Source organism: Canis lupus, chromosome 16, assembly GCF_048164855.1.
Source record: "Canis lupus baileyi chromosome 16, mCanLup2.hap1, whole genome shotgun sequence".
Taxonomy (NCBI): domain Eukaryota; kingdom Metazoa; phylum Chordata; class Mammalia; order Carnivora; family Canidae; genus Canis; species Canis lupus.
The window spans coordinates 50212030-50229890 of NC_132853.1; the positions used below are offsets into that span (position 1 = coordinate 50212030).

A 17861-nucleotide genomic window follows, 5' to 3' on the forward strand; every position below is an offset into this window, starting at 1 on the left:
AGATTTTATCTATGTATTCATGAGAGACAGACACAAGGAGAGGCAGAGACATAGGCAGAGGGAGAAGCAGTTTCCATGCAGGGAGCCCGATGTGGGACTCGATCCCAGGACTCTGGGATCACGACTTGAGCCAAAGGCAAACATGCAACCACTGAGCCACCCAGGTGCCCCTAGAGAAGAACTATTCTCAGTTGTCTGCAATAGACTGTTCTCCATAGGCGACCCAGGTAAAAGTGAGAGACAGACAGACAAATACCGAGATGGCAGCCATGTAGAGCAGGTATTCTTTAGCCACATTAAGAAATAAAGAACATTATTAAATGGTTTCACTCATACAGGGAATATAAGAAATAGTGAAAGGGATTATAGGGGAAAGGAAGGAAAATGAGTGGGAAAAATTAGAGAGGGTGACAAAACATGAGAGACACCTAACTCTGGAAAATGAATAAGGGGTAGTGGAAGGATACGTGGGTGGGGGGATGGTGTGACTGGATGACGGGCACTGAGGAGGGCACTTGATGGGATGAGTACTGGGTGTTACACTACATGTTGGCAAATCGAACTTCAATAAAAAAAAACCAGAAAAAACATTTATGGTGGCATCAACAACCAAAAGAAATAAAGAACATTAAAGATAGCCATATATATATATATATATATATATTAAATATCCTTTTTATGAATACTCATGTCACGTATTGGCAAATATGGCCAAAGAGTTTAAGTGGAATTTGAGCAATATCTATCAATTCTCCCTCTTCCACAGGGAGAAAATAGGTAAGGCTGAGTGAAAAAAACAGAGATATCTTGAAATCCTTCTCTCATTTGCACATAAAACCAGCAAGAGACAGGGTGTGTTCTTTCTTTGGACCTATGTTTTCCCCTGAGCTTTTCAGAATGCCTTCTTGATGCCAAACAGCATTTTAATTTTAACAGCCTATTATAAATAGGCTCATAAAAGTCACTTTTCTGTAGTGTTCAGTGGTATCCAAAATGCTCACCATCAACTGGCAGATGTATTATGTCTTTAAGCTCCTTTTCAGTGAGGTCCATGCCCATGTTTCCCAAAACTGCATCCACTTTACTGGAATCAATCTTCCCTCCTTATGGAAAGATATATATATATATATATACAGAAGTTAATGTCCCTCAAATGTGGGATAACCCCTACCTTAGGATCCTGAGGATTATGGTTATCATGTTCATCCAAAGGACCAAAGCCTGATGAGATCTTTACGAGAGGAGTGTCAAAAGTAAGAGTTAGAGCTTATTGTTTTAATTTTAGTCTTCATGTAAGTATACCCAGTATAGAATCTGAAGGTGATGGGATGACTTCTCAGAGAATTCTAGTAGAGGGATAATAATTCCTGTGTTTTGAACGACTATTGTCTCACTTTCATCATGTTTATTTTTACAGTTAACTTCTAGTTATGGTGTTATGGTAAGGGAGGCTGGTGTTCCATTACCACTTAAAATTTATTTATTTATTTATTTATTTATTTATTTATTTATTTATTTATTATTTTAAAAATATTTTATTTATTTATTCATGAGAGACACAGACAGAGAGGCAGAGACATAGGAAGAGGGTGAAGCAGGCTCCTCACAGGGAGTCCGATGCAAGACTTGATCCTTAGACCCTGGGATCATGCCCTGAGCTGAAGGAGGATGGATACTCAACCCCTGAGCCACTCAGGCATCCCTTAAAATTCAAGTTAAAGTAAAATAGTTTAAATGAAAATATTAATAAGAGCAAAAATAGTGTGTGGATTTGGCAGATATTATGAAGGTGGTATTGAGAACCTTGCTTAGACATGACCTTCCTCCTGGCCTGCTTCCTGTCTATCATTCAGTCTTAAGTTCCTTCAACTTCTTGAAGGCTCTTTAGAGCTCTCCTATGCTCTCTCTTTCTCTCTCTCTTTTGGCCTAAATGTCAGATTAGTAGTCTCTTGCTGCTGAGTAAACTAACTGATGAGGTGCTAACTTTCCCTTCACTTTTGCTGTGCAGCCTGGGCTCTGATTTCTTCTTCTGTCAAAGTTTGAGAAATCCAAAGAGATACATGGGAATTCTTTCCAAGTTACATCATAAGAAATGATATCCTAAAGAACATGTTAATCTATAAAAGAAACAAAAGTAGGTAATAATGTGTTAATAGGGTTGACAATTTAATTACAAGAAATTTGTAGAAATGCCAAACGTGATGATCTCAGATTGATTTGTGTTTTATTAAGTTTCCCCCTTACCTTTAAGAAAAGTTATACCATCCAGCAACTTCTTTGATAGACCTTTCCATCTGTAAGGAAAAGCACTGTTCAGGTCATAGAAACTTACAATGTGGAGTCTCATAGATGGTAAGAAAACAGCAATTTAAGTAAGACATTTTATGAACTACCGTAGAAATTTTCTGATTTAGTGGCAAATAATGAAATTATAGGGCATAGGGATACTGACATGCTACCATTCTGAAACATCTCTTTTCCTTTAATTTTGTGATATTTTCATTTTCCCTTATTATATTGCTCTTTCTTTTTCTCATTTATTCTGGCTTAAATTTCAGATCTTTTGATAGACTCAAAAGTTATAAAAGATATAATTATATAAAAGATATAATCAAACCCTGATGATAGGAGTCATGATGACATAATTGTTGATTCTCAAACTAAAGATTAAATGGCACAGGGTGCATGGGTGGCTCACTTGGTTAAGCATCTGCTCTTGGCTCAGGTCATGATCCCAGAGCGCTGGGATCAAGTCCTGAGTCAGGCTCCCTGCTCAGCCAGGAGTCAGCTTCTCCCTCTATCCCTCCCCTCCTGCTTGTGATCTTTCTCTCCCTCATGTTCTCTCTCTCTCAAGTAAATAAATAAAATCTTAAAAAAAGGATTAAATGGCACAGATAACCTTTTAAGATATAATAGGGTCTTTTATTTTATTTTTATTTTTTATTATTTTTAAAGATTTTATTCATTTGTTCATTAGAGACACACAGAGAAAGAGGCAGAGACATAGGCAGAGGGAGAAGCAGGCTGCCTGAAGGGAGCCCAATGTGGGACCCAATCCCAGGATCATGATCTGAGCCAAAGGGAGATGCTCAACCACTGAGCCACTCAGGCATCCCAAGATATAATAGAGTCATTTAAAATTATATAACATTGATCATAAGATTACTTCTGATAAGCAATAAGATGTAGACAATTTTAGAAATTTTTGCAATTTAATAATATGCTTCCCTGGATGACTATATTTTTATTTGAAATACTATCAACTGGCAGGTTTTTCACCAGTTGCAAGAGTTCCTTATCAGTGAGTTCTACTCCCATGTTTCCTAGAACCGTTCCTATGTCGTTGACATCAACAACTTCCTCTCCTTCAAAAGGATAGAAATAGTAATGTATGATTTTAAAGAACCATTTAATTATTCTAAAATAGATGAAATCTTCTAATACTGTTTAAGTATTAGCTCCAACTACTTAATGCATAATAAAGTCAAATGAATCTTGTTTCAGTATAGTTATGGCATAACACTGAAGTGTTTATTTCCATAACTTTAGCAATAATAGAGACAAAATACATTTGCATAATGCATTTCATAATTTTCTATTATGAGAGATTAATAATAGGTAATGAAACTTTAGTCTCTTTTTTTTACACTAACATATTTTCAGTAAATACCTTAATTTGGAAAAAAATGAGATCATAGGGCCTAACAAAATGTGGCACTGTGTTTTGTTGCTGAAACACTGACAAATCAAAGTCCAAGTCTAGGAAATCAAACTACAATCAGTTTATTAAAAAATAGCATAATTTAAAGGGAATAACAGGAAAGAATATACAATATGTATAAAGAATCAGAATCATATGTATTTGATAACTTCTTTCTTACCTGTAACAGCCTCCACTTTCCAACAGCATTTTCAGATCAACTCTCTTCTAGGCTATAAGACAAAGTTTAATCAGAGAAAAACAATAAAATGGACTCAGAGAAAAGATACATAGGACAAGAGGTCCTTTTTTTTTTTTTTTTTTTAGAAAGAAAAGTAAAAACCAAACTTTATTGTTGCTTTTTACCATTTGGTAACATTTTTACACACAGGCTTCGATCTTCAGAATACCCTGGATTCAGTAGAAAAACCTTTTAAATGAAGTTTTGTACAATAGAAACTTCTCAGCAGTCAAAATTTAGACTGTAAAAAAATACATGCAAAACATACTTTTCTGAAAACACTTAACTTTGAACAAAGCACCGAATTACACAAATGCAGAATGAAAACAGTATTTCAACTCCACCAAAAGCAGTCATCATAAAAGGTGTAAAAGTCACCTAACTTCACTAGGCACTGTTCACTTTTTAAACAGGAGACAATAAAAAATATTGTCCACAAACAATATCCCAACTTTAGGGCAGGTTTCAGAAAGTCTTCATCTTCATGCTTTAATAGCGACAAGGTGAGTACAATCGAGATCTAGAACGTGATCTGTATCCTCCACAACTATAGTAAGGAGAAGGTGACTGCCTTCTGTAAATCTTATCCCTATCTTGAGCAGCTCTCCATCCTCCTCCTCCTCCACCACCTCCTCTGTATGATCTGCTATGGTAGTCACGATCATCATAGCCTCGATCATATATCCTCTGTCATAGTAATCCCGACGGCGTGAGTTGCCATAGGTAGGTCTCCCCATGTAAATTCCTGGTGTTGGGGTATGTGGTCTTTTTGTTATAGAGAAATCAACTCTGATCCTACGTCCATCAAGCTCCAGTCCATTGGCATGCTCTTTTGCTTCCTTGGCATCATCTATATTTTCAAAATATACAAAGGCAAATCCTCTGGAACGCCTAGATTGCTGGTCATATCAATAGACACATCAGCAATGGGGCCATATTTAGAGAACACTTCTCTTAGATCTCTTAGATCTCTTTCTGTAGTGTACAAGCTCAATCCAAATACTCCAAGACAGCAGTTGGGGTCAGGATTTGCCCGATTCCCAACATGATGCCTGCGAGTAGACATGGGAGAGTGACTGTGGCTATGCCGTCTTCGGAATCTCGACTGTAAGACCTGCTACGGGATCGTCTATGGGAGCGGGACTGAGATCCTGATCTTGTATAATGCTTTCGAGAACTTCTTCTGGATCTAGACCTAGATTCAGATCTGGACCTGGACTTTGATCTGGAATGCCTGGAATCTTCCTTGGAGCGAGACCTTGCAGGGGTATGCCTTGCAGATTTCCCAGATCCATGAGCACTTCTACTTCTGGAAGCAGAACGGGATTCTCGCTCGCTGTAGTTCTGCTCGCCGCTGTCGCTCATGACTCCTAGCTGCCGTTGACGCTGGACGGGCTTCAATTGAAGCTGCCAACCTCTGGCGCCTTCTGTATAGAGGCTCCGCCGCAGCCTCACAGAACGCACGGGCTCCCAAGCCCCGAGTACCGAAGCGCTCCGCACCGCCTCCGCATGGGCTCTCCAAAAGGTCCTTTTTATCTAAGATTTATTGTTCCAGAAGATGACCAAGGAAAATAAGTTCGTTTACAACGAGAACCAAGGTTGTATTAAATAATAAAAATGAAAATTGTAATAATAAGTTCATTTCATATAATATTTAAGAAAATTCAGGTTATAATGATAACTATTGCAATAGTTATTCTGTAGGATATAGAATAATTCTTTGAAGAGCAATGAATCAATACTAACTTTTACAAATGTGTTGAGATGTTATTTTTCTGAGAAAGGTTATTGTATCCTATTGAACTTTGAAACATCCTATTGAACTTTGAAACAAGATATATAAAAATAACTATTACAAAAATGATTGACTTTTTCCTGAGGGTTCCTTTAAATCTTTTGAAATCCATTATCAGTGTATGTTGAATGTCCTATCTCATTATTCATATAGAATTTTTCTTCTTCAATTATTAAATGTTCTAAATCTGCCAGGTCCACATTTGTTAGTGGCTTTGTGTGATTTGGGCAGTCCTTCAACCTTACTTTTACTTATTTATTGAAATTTTGGATCTTTCTCAATATTCGCAAGGATTGTAATTTTGTATTACCACGTGTTGATGCAAAGGGCAGACAGAGACTAGTGTTAAGCAGCAAGTTGATGTTTGAAAGGAGCTAATTACTTATGTGGTCAATTTAGTGATTCCCTAAACCTAATTGGTGGATAAGAACACAGCCAAAATCCTATCATTTTACCACATCACTTATATTCATATTAACTTAAAAACAAAATAAATTAGGTTAAAAAATTAGAATTTAAAACAGACTTTGTGTAACAAATTAAAAAATATATAAGCATATGAAGAAAAGGTAAATGTCCCTTCTTTTACCTCTCCTCAGTGTCATTACTACTCCTTACCATTACTAACAGTTTTGTGTATATTTTCCCAGACGTTCCTTTGCTTATAAAGGTATAATATATATATTTTAAATTAATAATACTATACATATTATTCTCTTAACTTTTTTTTTGTTAATAGAACAAAAGAAAGCATCTCAAAATTCATGAACAGAGAAATGAGGAATGGGTGAATGGACTGGGTTATACCCTTGGTTGATGTCAGTGATATTTGGATTAGTGAGAAAAAACATGTTGCAGATCCTATTTTTGTAAAACCAGACAACAAGAACTCCTCCCCTTCTCACTAGCACCCATCTCTACTCTGAGATGTATAAAGAAATAGATTACAGGTTTTAAAGCAACAAAAATGAACAGCCTTTTTTCCCTTGAGTTCTTCTGAAAGCTCAAATGGCTTTGGGCAACAAATAATTTAAACCTTTGAAACAGTCATAATTAATCTTGCAAGCTCAACATCTGTTTAAAAATCACATTGTTTTTCACAGTGCTCACCACTAAGAAGATCCTTCATCAGATCAAGTTCCTCTTCTGTAAGCTTGACCTCTATGGCTTCTAAAACAGGATTCATCAACCTTCCCTCCTTGAAAACATGAAAGGAAAAGGAAAAAAATGGAATGATTATAAAATATTTAGAAAAATTCATAAACACGAATTATTATTTTCAACTATAGGCATTACTGTTTTTACCCAGATTTTTTTGAGATATAATTGACATATAATATAAGTTTAAGGTGATGTAATTATTTTGATATATGTATACTGCAAAATCATTACCACATAAAGTTAGTTAGCACATCCACCATCTCATATAGTTATATTTATGTGTGTGTGTGTGTGTGTGTGGTGAGGTCAGTTAAGGTTTACTCTTTTAGTGTTTTCCACAGTGTTGTCAACTATAGTCACTATGTTGTACATTATATCTCCAGAACTAACTCCTCTTATAGCTGGAAGTTTGTATCCTTTGACCACCTTCGCCCATTCCTTTCCCCATCCCCCTGCTTCTGGCAACTACCAGTCAGCTCTGTTTCTATGAGTTTGATTTTTTTTTAGATTCTACATTATAAGTGATATCATATACTGTTTTTTTTCTGTCTGACTTATTTCACTTAGCATAGTGCCCTCAAGGTTCATCCATGTTGCTGTAAATAGCAGGACTTCCTTCTTTTATTTTTTTTAAAGCTGAATAATATTCTATTATTTATGTATGTATGTGTGTGTGTAAGTGTGTACATACACGTCCTATTTTCTTTATTCATTCATCTGTGCATAGACACATTGTTTCTGTGTCTTGGTATTATAAATAATGCTCCAATGAACATGGGGGTACAAATATCTCTTTAAGATAGTACTAGTTGTTACTGTTACATAAATATACACTGCTAAAAGAGAATGGCTTTATAGTCTAGTATAACTGCTAAACTTTTCTTTTTTTTAAAATTTTTATTTATTATTTATGATAGTCACAGAGAGAGAGAGAGAGGCAGAGACACAGGCAGAGGGAGAAGCAGGCTCCATGCACTGGGAGCCCAACGTGGGATTCGATCCCGGGTCTCCAGGATTGCGCCCTGGGACGAAGGCAGGCGCCAAACCGCTGCGCCACCCAGGGATCCCTAAAATTTTCAAACAAAGAACAAAACTACAATAGATCTGCACAATTCTTTGCAAGCAAAGTTACAATTTAAGAGTTAAAAGTTAGAATTTGTTTCCTTGAATGTTAAACATATGGGCCTAGGAAAAAGTTAGGTGGGACAGGGCTATACAATTGCAACTAAAGAGCACTAATCAATAATCTCCACAAAGAAATAGAGATTGTATGTGTTTCCTATTCTTATTCTCGGATTGTTTTCTCTGCTGCTGCTCACATTTTGGAATAAATGCTAAACCTTCCTCTCTCCTCCCTCCCTTCCTCCCTCCCTACCCTTCTTTCTTTGCTTCCTTTCTTCCCTCCTATCTTTATTTCTGTTCATATCTTACTTTAGAGAAATATTGAAAAGTGCAAACCAGTGGAGAGCTTTCATCTAACATAAAGTAAGGGTTATTACTAAAAAACCCCACAGATGTGATACAAGCAGCAAAATAATGTGTTATATTCTATTGATATAAATTGAATGCTAATAAGGAGAGAGCCCAAATGTCCTTCAACTGATGAATGGAAAAAGAAGATGTGGTATGCATATATGTGTATACAGATGTATACACACACACACAATGGGTTATGACTCAGCCATCAAAAAGAATGAAATCTTGCCATTTGCAATGATGTGGATGGAACCAGAGTGTATTATGCTAAATGAAGTAAGTCAGTCAGAGAAATAAAAATATTTCATGATTTTACTCTTATGTGGAATTAAGAAACAAAACATGAACACAGGGGAAAGAGAAGGAAAAATAAAATAAGATGAAAAGAGAGAGGGAGCCAAACCATAAGAAACTCTTAAAGATAGAGAGAGGGTTGCTGGAGGGGAGGTGGGTTGGGGGATGAACTAAATCGGTGATGGGGATTCAGGAAGGCACGGGATATAATGAGCACTAGGTATTATATGTAAGTGATGAATCACTACATTCACTCCTGAAACTAATAATATACTACATGTTAACTAACTTGAATTTAAATAAAAATTTAAAAACTTAACGCTTAAGGATATTTCATATGCCTCCTCTTCGCACTTCTTACTCACTTTTATTATAAAAATCTCACATCCTTCAGCAACCTGTTTTGAAACACCTTTTCATGAGCTATAAGAAAAAGGTACAATTCAGATCTCTAGAAAATTGATATGAAGACTCCCCAAAACATTACCAATTATGTGATTGTAGAAAGATATATTTCAATGATTTGCTATAAAAATAATCTATTTTATAGTTGTACAAACTGGACATTTAAAAATATAAGTATTTTCAACAGTGACAAACTTACCTATTCTTTGGAATTAGAGACATTTTTTTCCTATTGCTATGACTATGCCTCCACCCTGTTTGTATCACTTTCAGTTCTTACCTAGAGTATTGAAATAGTCTCCTAATTAATTTCTCCGCTTCCCACCTTCTCCTTTTCAGTTATTTATTTATTTATTTATTTATTTATTTATTTATTTAAGTTCAATTTGCCAACATATAGCATAACAACCAGTGCTCCCACCAAGTGCTCCCCTCAATGCCCATCACCCAGTCACTCCAACCCTCCGCCCACCTCCCATTCCACTACCCCTTGTTCATTTGCCAGAGTTAGGTGTAGAGACATTTGTTAAAGTCTCTTATGGTGCAATTCTCAAAAACACATTAAAATGTTTCTTTCTTTTTATTCCACAGATGTTCCATTTCTCCATTACTTTTCATTGTCCTTGTTGCAAAACTAATGCTGATCTGAGGGAGTAGTATTAGTCACCTAGACAACTATACAGCAATGTAGTGATGTCTCAAATTGTGTTTGAAGAAGTAATGATAGAATTTCTTTTCAAGTCAGATGTGACTTTATATTAATTTATGGCATTTTAAAGACAAAACTGTACTGTTAAAATATTGAGAATGGCTCACACTGACCCATAAAATCAAGTTCCCTGGAAGGCATGTTGGCATTTATATGGCATTTATTTACTTACCATCAATGGGCAGTGTTTTCAGCAGTTGCTTGTACTCCTTATCTGCAAGCTCAATCCCCATGTCTTTCAGAATATCTTGTAGGTCACTAGAATCAATCTTTTCTCCTTTGAAAAGATGGAATAGTTATAAGTTAAAATACCAAGGGATGTTCTAATTATTTAAAATCATCTAAACATATATTTTTGCTGCTCTAGTCTTTTTATAATACCAGAATGAAAAGGAAAAGGCAAAGTTAAGGATTTTCTGATAAAAAGAATCAAATGGTAAATAAAAATCAGAATTTGTCCCTTAATGTTAATAAATAGATTGTATTCTTAACACTGAGAATCATACCACATAGTGCAGAAGCAAATCTGGTCATATAATTATTCAGAAATAAGGTCAAGAGATGGTTAGTATAATATAATACACAATTAACAAACTATGACATATTTTACTGAATTTTGTTAACTCTATGTGATTAGCTATTGGCAATGGACTCACTATTTTTGGGTTCTACCCTGTTTTAACTGTGTCCATCTTGTTTTTGGGTTTATAAGTACCAGCCAGATACTTTCATTGAAAAAAAGCATCAGGTGCCTTGGTGGCTCAGTGGTTGAGTGTCTGCCTTTGGCTCAGGGCATGATCCTGGGGTCCTGGGATCGAGTCCTACATTGGGCTCCCCACAGAGAGTCTGCTTCTCCCTCTGCCTATGTTTCTGCCTTTCTCTCTCTCTGTGTCTCTCATGAATAAATAAATAAATCTTTAAAAAAAAGCATCAAAGAATATAAGACTTCTTATGAGGAAATTATCTTTTATTTTACTTATAAACCTAGGTAATATTAGATTGAACTGCCGATCAGTAGATACAAATATTAATTAAAATGAATATTGAAAATACGTGAATTTATAAGTCACTAATACAATTTATAGAGAAAATGCTATTAAAATTTTAATGTAAGTCATGATTTACTGCAAATCATTTATAACAAATTCTTACCTGTAAAAGCTTTTACTTCATCCTTCAAAGTTTTCAGAGCAACTTTCTTATCAACTGTAACAAAAGAAACTGTAACTTTAAGCTCATAAAATGATCACATTTGAGGTAAAATAGCATAAGAACATTCTTTTCCCCTTCAGATTATAACAGCACTTGTGTCCCAGGCATTTTATTAAGCACTTTAAATAGTCATTCAACAAATGTTTACTCAGAATATGTGATGAGCATAGAGTAGAAGAAAAAATTTAATATATTAAAATATATTTATTTAAAAAATGTAAATTTGACCTTCTATTTAATAAAATATCAACTCGAACTTGATAATGAAAAGATGGGATTCAAACGTGGCTATCTTGTTTTCAGAATTTGGAAGACTCTTCTAGTGACAATGCCACCTGTGTCCAACTTCTACATTCCTAACTTCTTTGTCAGTGTTATTGCCTCATCTCCAATCTTGACATCTGCATAAAAAATTCTGTATTCCATTCCTTTCATTGCTAAAGGTACATAAAACCTAAAGCTCAAAACCCAATGGTAAAAAAACAAAACAAAACAAAACAAAACAAACAAACAAAAACAAAAAACCAATGGTATCTCATATGCTCACCACTGACTGGCAGATTTTGTTTCAGATCTTCAAGTTCCTTGTTAGTGAGATTGATTCCCATGTTGCCTAGAATGGTTTCCAGGTTCTTGATGTCAAACTTCCTTTAATCAAAAAGAGAAAGGCCTGTGAGGAAAATTTAGTTACTAAAAAGGTTATTAATTTAAAAATTTTTTTTAGAGAATATGGGTCTATCAAGAAATAAAACTAAAATTTTATTACTAAAATATGAATATCACAAAGTCCAACTCTAGACAAATATTTATAATAAGGAGTATACTAACAGAATCAACATGGCAATTAATTATATGTTTATAGTGACTTTGCATTCACCTGTAATAGCTTTCACTACTTCCATCAAATTAGGCAGATCAACATTCCCATTTGCTATGTAAGTCCAAAAGAGACATATAATCAATGACATTAGCTTAGAAAAAGATATAAATTATTCATATAGAATAATAAAGTCCAGCTAAATTTGACTCACCTAATTTTAATTGACATTCCTTCAAATAGAAGAGAAACAGATGCCCTAGTGCTAATTTCTAGTACTCACCATCAACTTGTAGTTGTCCTGACAATTCAGCAAGCTCCTCTTCTGTGAGCTTCATTCCCATATTTTCCAAGCTAGTATGGAGGTTATTCTTTTTAATCTTCCCATCTTAGGAAAGTGACAGTAAAGAAACATTTGAAAAAAAGTTCTATATAGCAAAACTAAAAAAATATTTTTAGTAAAACTATTAACTTTAATAGTTTAATATATTATAAAAAACAAAAGAGACAAAAGATAAAATATATTTCATGCCTCCGTTATCATTACATCTCAACAAGACTGAAACCCCAAATAGACTTGTCCACTTGAAGAACCAAAGAGAAAGTCAAGAAAGTCAGAATTAGAATTGTATTTCCTTTCATCTATTTTTGTTGAGAAACCTACATAATAAAACAGGGTTAAGGGGCTTGAACAAATAGAACTGCAGACAACTAACTCAATTACTCAGCACAACAAGTAGTAGTAAATTTTTTTTTTAACTGACTTGACATATTAGTTAACATTGTAGCTGACCATTGCTCTTCAGTAATGACCAGCATTTTTTGTTTGTATTTGCTAGGGTTGATTTCTCTTTCTGAGAAAAAGCTGAAAAGAAATCTAAGAGGATACTAGACTTTCTGCCAGGAGAAAGTGTATATTAACAGCAGATAAAATGTAGTTATGCTGAAAGAATCATAAGTGAAAACTTATATGGGGCCAAGATTCATGCTTGGATGACATATCTGGAGAACCTAAATAACATGCCTTATAATTTTGTTTCTTACTTACCTTTGAGAGACTTCATAGCCTTCAGTAATCTATTACGATATAACTTTCCATTAGCTGTAAGAAAAGTCATAATCCATGTAATGGTAGAATGAATATGAGATTCACAAGAAGAGCATGAATGGAATAATTTCAGAAACAGAAATTGTAGCCTTTTAACAACATATATAAATCAATTGTATTTCTATACTGTCGCAAAAAGCAAACAAAAAAGGAAACTAAAAAAGCAATTCCATTTACAAGAGCATCAAAAAGAATAAAATGCTTAAGAATAAATTTAACAAAAGAAGTACAAAACCTAAACTTTGGAAACTATAAAACATTGTGGATGACCTCAATAAATGAAAAGATATCCTATGTTTATGGATTGGAAAACTTAATATTGTGAATATGGCAATGCTCCCCAAATTGATCCATGGATTCAATGCAATTTTATAAAAAATTCTAGCTGGTTTGTTTGCAGAAATTGATGAGCCAATCCCAATATTCATATGGTAAAGCTGGAGCCCCAAATAGAAAAAATAATCTTGGGGGATCCCTGGGTGGCGCAGCGGTTTGGCGCCTGCCTTTGGCCCAGGGCGTGATCCTGGAGACCCGGGATCAAGTCCCACGTCGGGCTCCCGGTGCATGGAGCCTGCTTCTCCCTCTGCCTGTGTCTCTGCCTCTCTCTCTCTCTCTCTCTCTCTCTGTGACTATCATAAATAAATAAAAATTAAAAAAAATAATCTTGAAAAGGAAAATGAAGTGGGGGGCTCACACTTTTCTTTCTTCCTTTTTTTTTTTTTAAGATTTATTTATTTGAGAGAAGAGCATGTATGCTCACAAGTGTGCATGGGGCGAGGGGCACAGGCAGAGGTAAAGAATCTCAGGCAGACTCCCTGCTGAGTGCAGGGCCTCATACAAGGCTCAATCCCATAACCCATGAGATCATGATTTGAGTTGAAACCAACAGTTGTACACTTAACCAACTGAGCCACCCAGGCATCCCTCACACTTGTCAGTTTAAAAACTACAAAATGACAGGAATCAAGACAGTGCGGTACAGGCATAGAACTAGATATGTAGATCAATCAAAAAATAGAATTTAGGTCCAAAAATAAACCTTCCAATTTATAGTCAATTGATTTTTGACAAGGCTATCAGCACTATTCAATGAAGAAAGAAGGGTCTTTTCAGCAAATGGTGCTAGGACAACTGGATATTCATGTGCAAAGAGAATATTTCTTTGGATCCCTAACCCACACCATATACAAAAATTAACTCAAGATGGGGCACCAGGGTGGCTCAGTCAGTTAAGTGTCTGACTCTTGATTTTGGCTGGGGTTATGATCTCAGGGTCATGGGACTGAGCCCCACATAGGGCTTCATGCTGGGTGTGGAGCCAGCTTGGGATTCTCTCTCCCTCTCCCGCTGCCCCTGCTTGCACTCTCTCTCTCTCTCTGTAAAATATAAAAATAAAAAATAAAAAATTAATTCAAGACAGATCAAAGACCTAATTACAAGTGTTAAAACTATAAAAATGTTAGAAGAAAACACAGCAGTAAATTTGCTTAACCTTAGATTAGACAATGGTTTTTTTTATATATGACACCCAAAGCACAAAAGAAAAAAATTATAATCTGGACATCATCAAAATTAAAAACTTTTGCGCATCAAGGAATACTATCGAGAAAGTAAAAAAGATAATTCACAGAATGTGAGAAAACTTTTGCAAACATATATTTGATAAGGAACTTGTATCTAGAATATATAAAAAACTCCTATGATTCAATAATAAAGACAACCAAATTAAAAATGTACAAGGGATATGGAAAGATTTTTCTCCAGAAGAGATATACATTTAACCAATGTGCACATGATGAGGTGCTTAACATCATTAGCCATCATGAAAATCAAAACCAGAATAACATACTACCTTACACTCACCATAATATAATCAAAGGGCAAATAACAAGTGTCAACTAGGAAGTGTAGAAATTGGAACTCTGATACACTGCTGGTGGAAATGTAAAGTAGGGTAGCCGCTTTGGAAAACAGCCTGGCTTCCTCAAAAGGTTAAACATAGTTATCATATGACCCAACAATTTTACTCTTAAGGTGTATACCCAAGACAAAAGAAAATGTGTATCCATGAAAAAACTTGTACATGAATGTTCAGAGGAGTATAATTCATAATAGATAGGATGTGGAAACCATTCAAATGTCCACTAACCAAAAATGGATAAATAAAATGTGGTATATCCATATAATAGCATATTATTCAGCAGTGAAAAGAAACAAAGTGCAGCTGACCTTTGAAAAACAGGGGTTTGAACTGTACAGGTCCATCATACATGGAATTTTTATAGTACTGTAAATGTATTTTTCTTCCTTATGATTTCCTTTTTTAAAAAAAGATTTTTATTTAGAGAAAAAGAGTACGAGCAGAGGGAGTGTGAAAGGGCAGAGGCAGAGGGAAAGAGTCTCAAGCAGACTGTGTTGAGCTTGGAGCTTGATGTGGGGCTCAGTCCCAGGACTGTGAGATCATGACCTGAGCTGTAATCAAGAGTTGGAGGCTTAACAGACTGAGCCACCCAGGTGCCCCTCTCTTCCTTATGATTTTCTTAATAACACTTTCTTTTCTCTAGCTTACCTATTGTAAGAATAGGGTATACAATATAGATAGCTTACAAAATATATATTGACTGTTTATATTATCAGTAAGTCTTTTGGTCAACAGTAGGCAATTAGTAGTTAAGTTTTCGGAGAGTCAAAAGTTTTACACGGATTTTTGACTGCACAGGGAGTCAGTGCTCCTAACCCCCAGGTTGTTCAAAGGTCAACTGTATTAACACATAACAGAACAAGGATGAACCTTGAAAACATGCTAAGTGAAACTAGTCACAAAGGACTACATATTGTATGATTCCATTTATGTGGAAATTTCAGAATAGGAAAATTGTGGAGATAGAAAATAGATTACTGGTTGCTCAGAGCTGAGGGGATGGAGAAATTGGGAGGTGGTTATCAATGGATATGGGGTACTTTTCTGGGATAATAAAAATATTCTAAAATTGATCATGGTGAAGAATGCACAACTTTGTAAATATATTAGAATTCACTGAATTGTTTACTTTATTGGGTTAATTGATATGGTATGTGGATGATATCTCAGTAATGCTGTTTAAAATGTTTTACCCAAAGTTTTCATTTTTATATAACAATAAAATTAAGGAAGAGAAGCCTTTTTCAATATGATAAACTTGTCTCATTGAGTGGGCTTACTGTACTGTATAAATATGTCTTCCTTTTCTTTTTAATTCTGACTTTTATCTTTATTTCTTCCACTAATCTCTTACCTCTTTTTACTTCTTATGGTACAAGCTGTGAAGGACAATAGTAGGCATTTGTTAGCTTTCATGGCAATTTATATATGAGGAATTGCTCGGCTTCTAAAATAAACTCTAAATGAAACTTACAGTTTTATATGTAGCTTACATTTTAGTTTTAAAAAATGTTCTATCATGTTTTAGAAAAAAATTAAAATTTTCATACAGATCTACAAAAATCCAAGTTCCCTGGAAGCTCCATAGACACTTGTATGACTCACCATCGATTGGCAGTATTTTTAGCTGTTTTTCTAGTTCCTTATCTGTAAGCTCAATTCTGAGATTTCCCAGAACATTTTTTTAGAGCACTTGAGTCAATCTTCTCACCTTTGAAAATAAGAAATTTGGTACACATTTTCATTTTACATAGCAGTAGTTATTTCTAATGAAAACATTATTTTAGGATAATTAATATCTCATTTTCAGATTGAAGATTAAAGTAAAAATAAAACATTTTCAAATACAGAATCAATGTAGATGTTAGGTCAAATTTATTTCCTTAATTTGAACAAGAAAGTTTCTTCTAAAATCGGGAACTACTTTTGGAATAAAATTTGATCTAATAATTAAAAAAATAGATGCTTACATGAATTTTTCTTTGAAAAAGTCTTTATTTTTATTTATTTTATTAAAGATTTTATTTATTTATGAGAGACATAGAGAGAGGCAGAGACACAGGCAAGAAGGAGAAGCAGGCTTCATGCAGGGAGCCCAACGCGGGACTCAATCTTGGGTCTCCAGGATCATGCCCTGGGTTGAAGGTGGCACTAAACCACTGAGTCACCCGGGCTGCCCAAAAAAGTATTTTAATTAAAAAAATAAGAATTATATGATAAATACAATGAAGACATTACCTCAATCAATTTTATGCTTCATTTTCTGATTTGCTGTGTCATTCTACACTGTAGTTATTAAACACTGGTGAAGTGAATTATATTATTAATATAAACAACAGAGATTACAGAACTTGAAAGCAAGAAATAGTATGGTGATTTCATTGCAAAAACAGACAATTTTATATCAATATATGAAACACTAGAGGCAAATATTTCATTAATAAATATAGAGAAATAACAATTTATAAGTCAATGGTAGAATACTAGGAAATATCGGGGAAAAAACAAAATTTAATGTAGATAATTGAAATCCTAATTTATGGTAACTTTTCACTTGCCTGTAAAATCTGTGACATTTTCCATCAATGTTTCTAGAGGAATTTTCCCTTAAACTATAGGAGAAGATCAAAATCACAGTATATTATATTATAGATCTTATATGTTATAGACCTTATATATTATATAGATCTAATATATTATGATAGAATGCAAAACTTTGTGGAAAAACATAGAAACAACTATAATAGTTGCACTTGCTATGTGTCAGGCCCCATTCTAATTGCTTTATATATTTATTTAACAAATATTTTTAATACACTTTCCAGATTAGTATTCTACCCAATTTTTATTTTAAGACAAGCATGTATAAGAAGAAAATTCAAAACATGAAAACCATACAATTGCAATGATGCAATATGGCCTATAATAGCTCAGATTTATTTGTGTTAGTAAGAGGAAGTTATTCAGAAGTTGAGTGTGTCTAAAGAATCTGCATTCTTGCATCCAAAATTGGAAAGATTAC

At 34.5% G+C, this 17861-nt stretch overlaps 1 pseudogene; it reads right to left on the bottom strand.

The window, feature by feature from the left end:
* Positions 1 to 4031: 4031 nt before the first annotated feature.
* On the bottom strand, positions 4032 to 17452 carry LOC140607043 (transformer-2 protein homolog beta pseudogene; annotated as a pseudogene).
* Between the last annotated feature and the right edge of the window lie 409 nt (positions 17453 to 17861).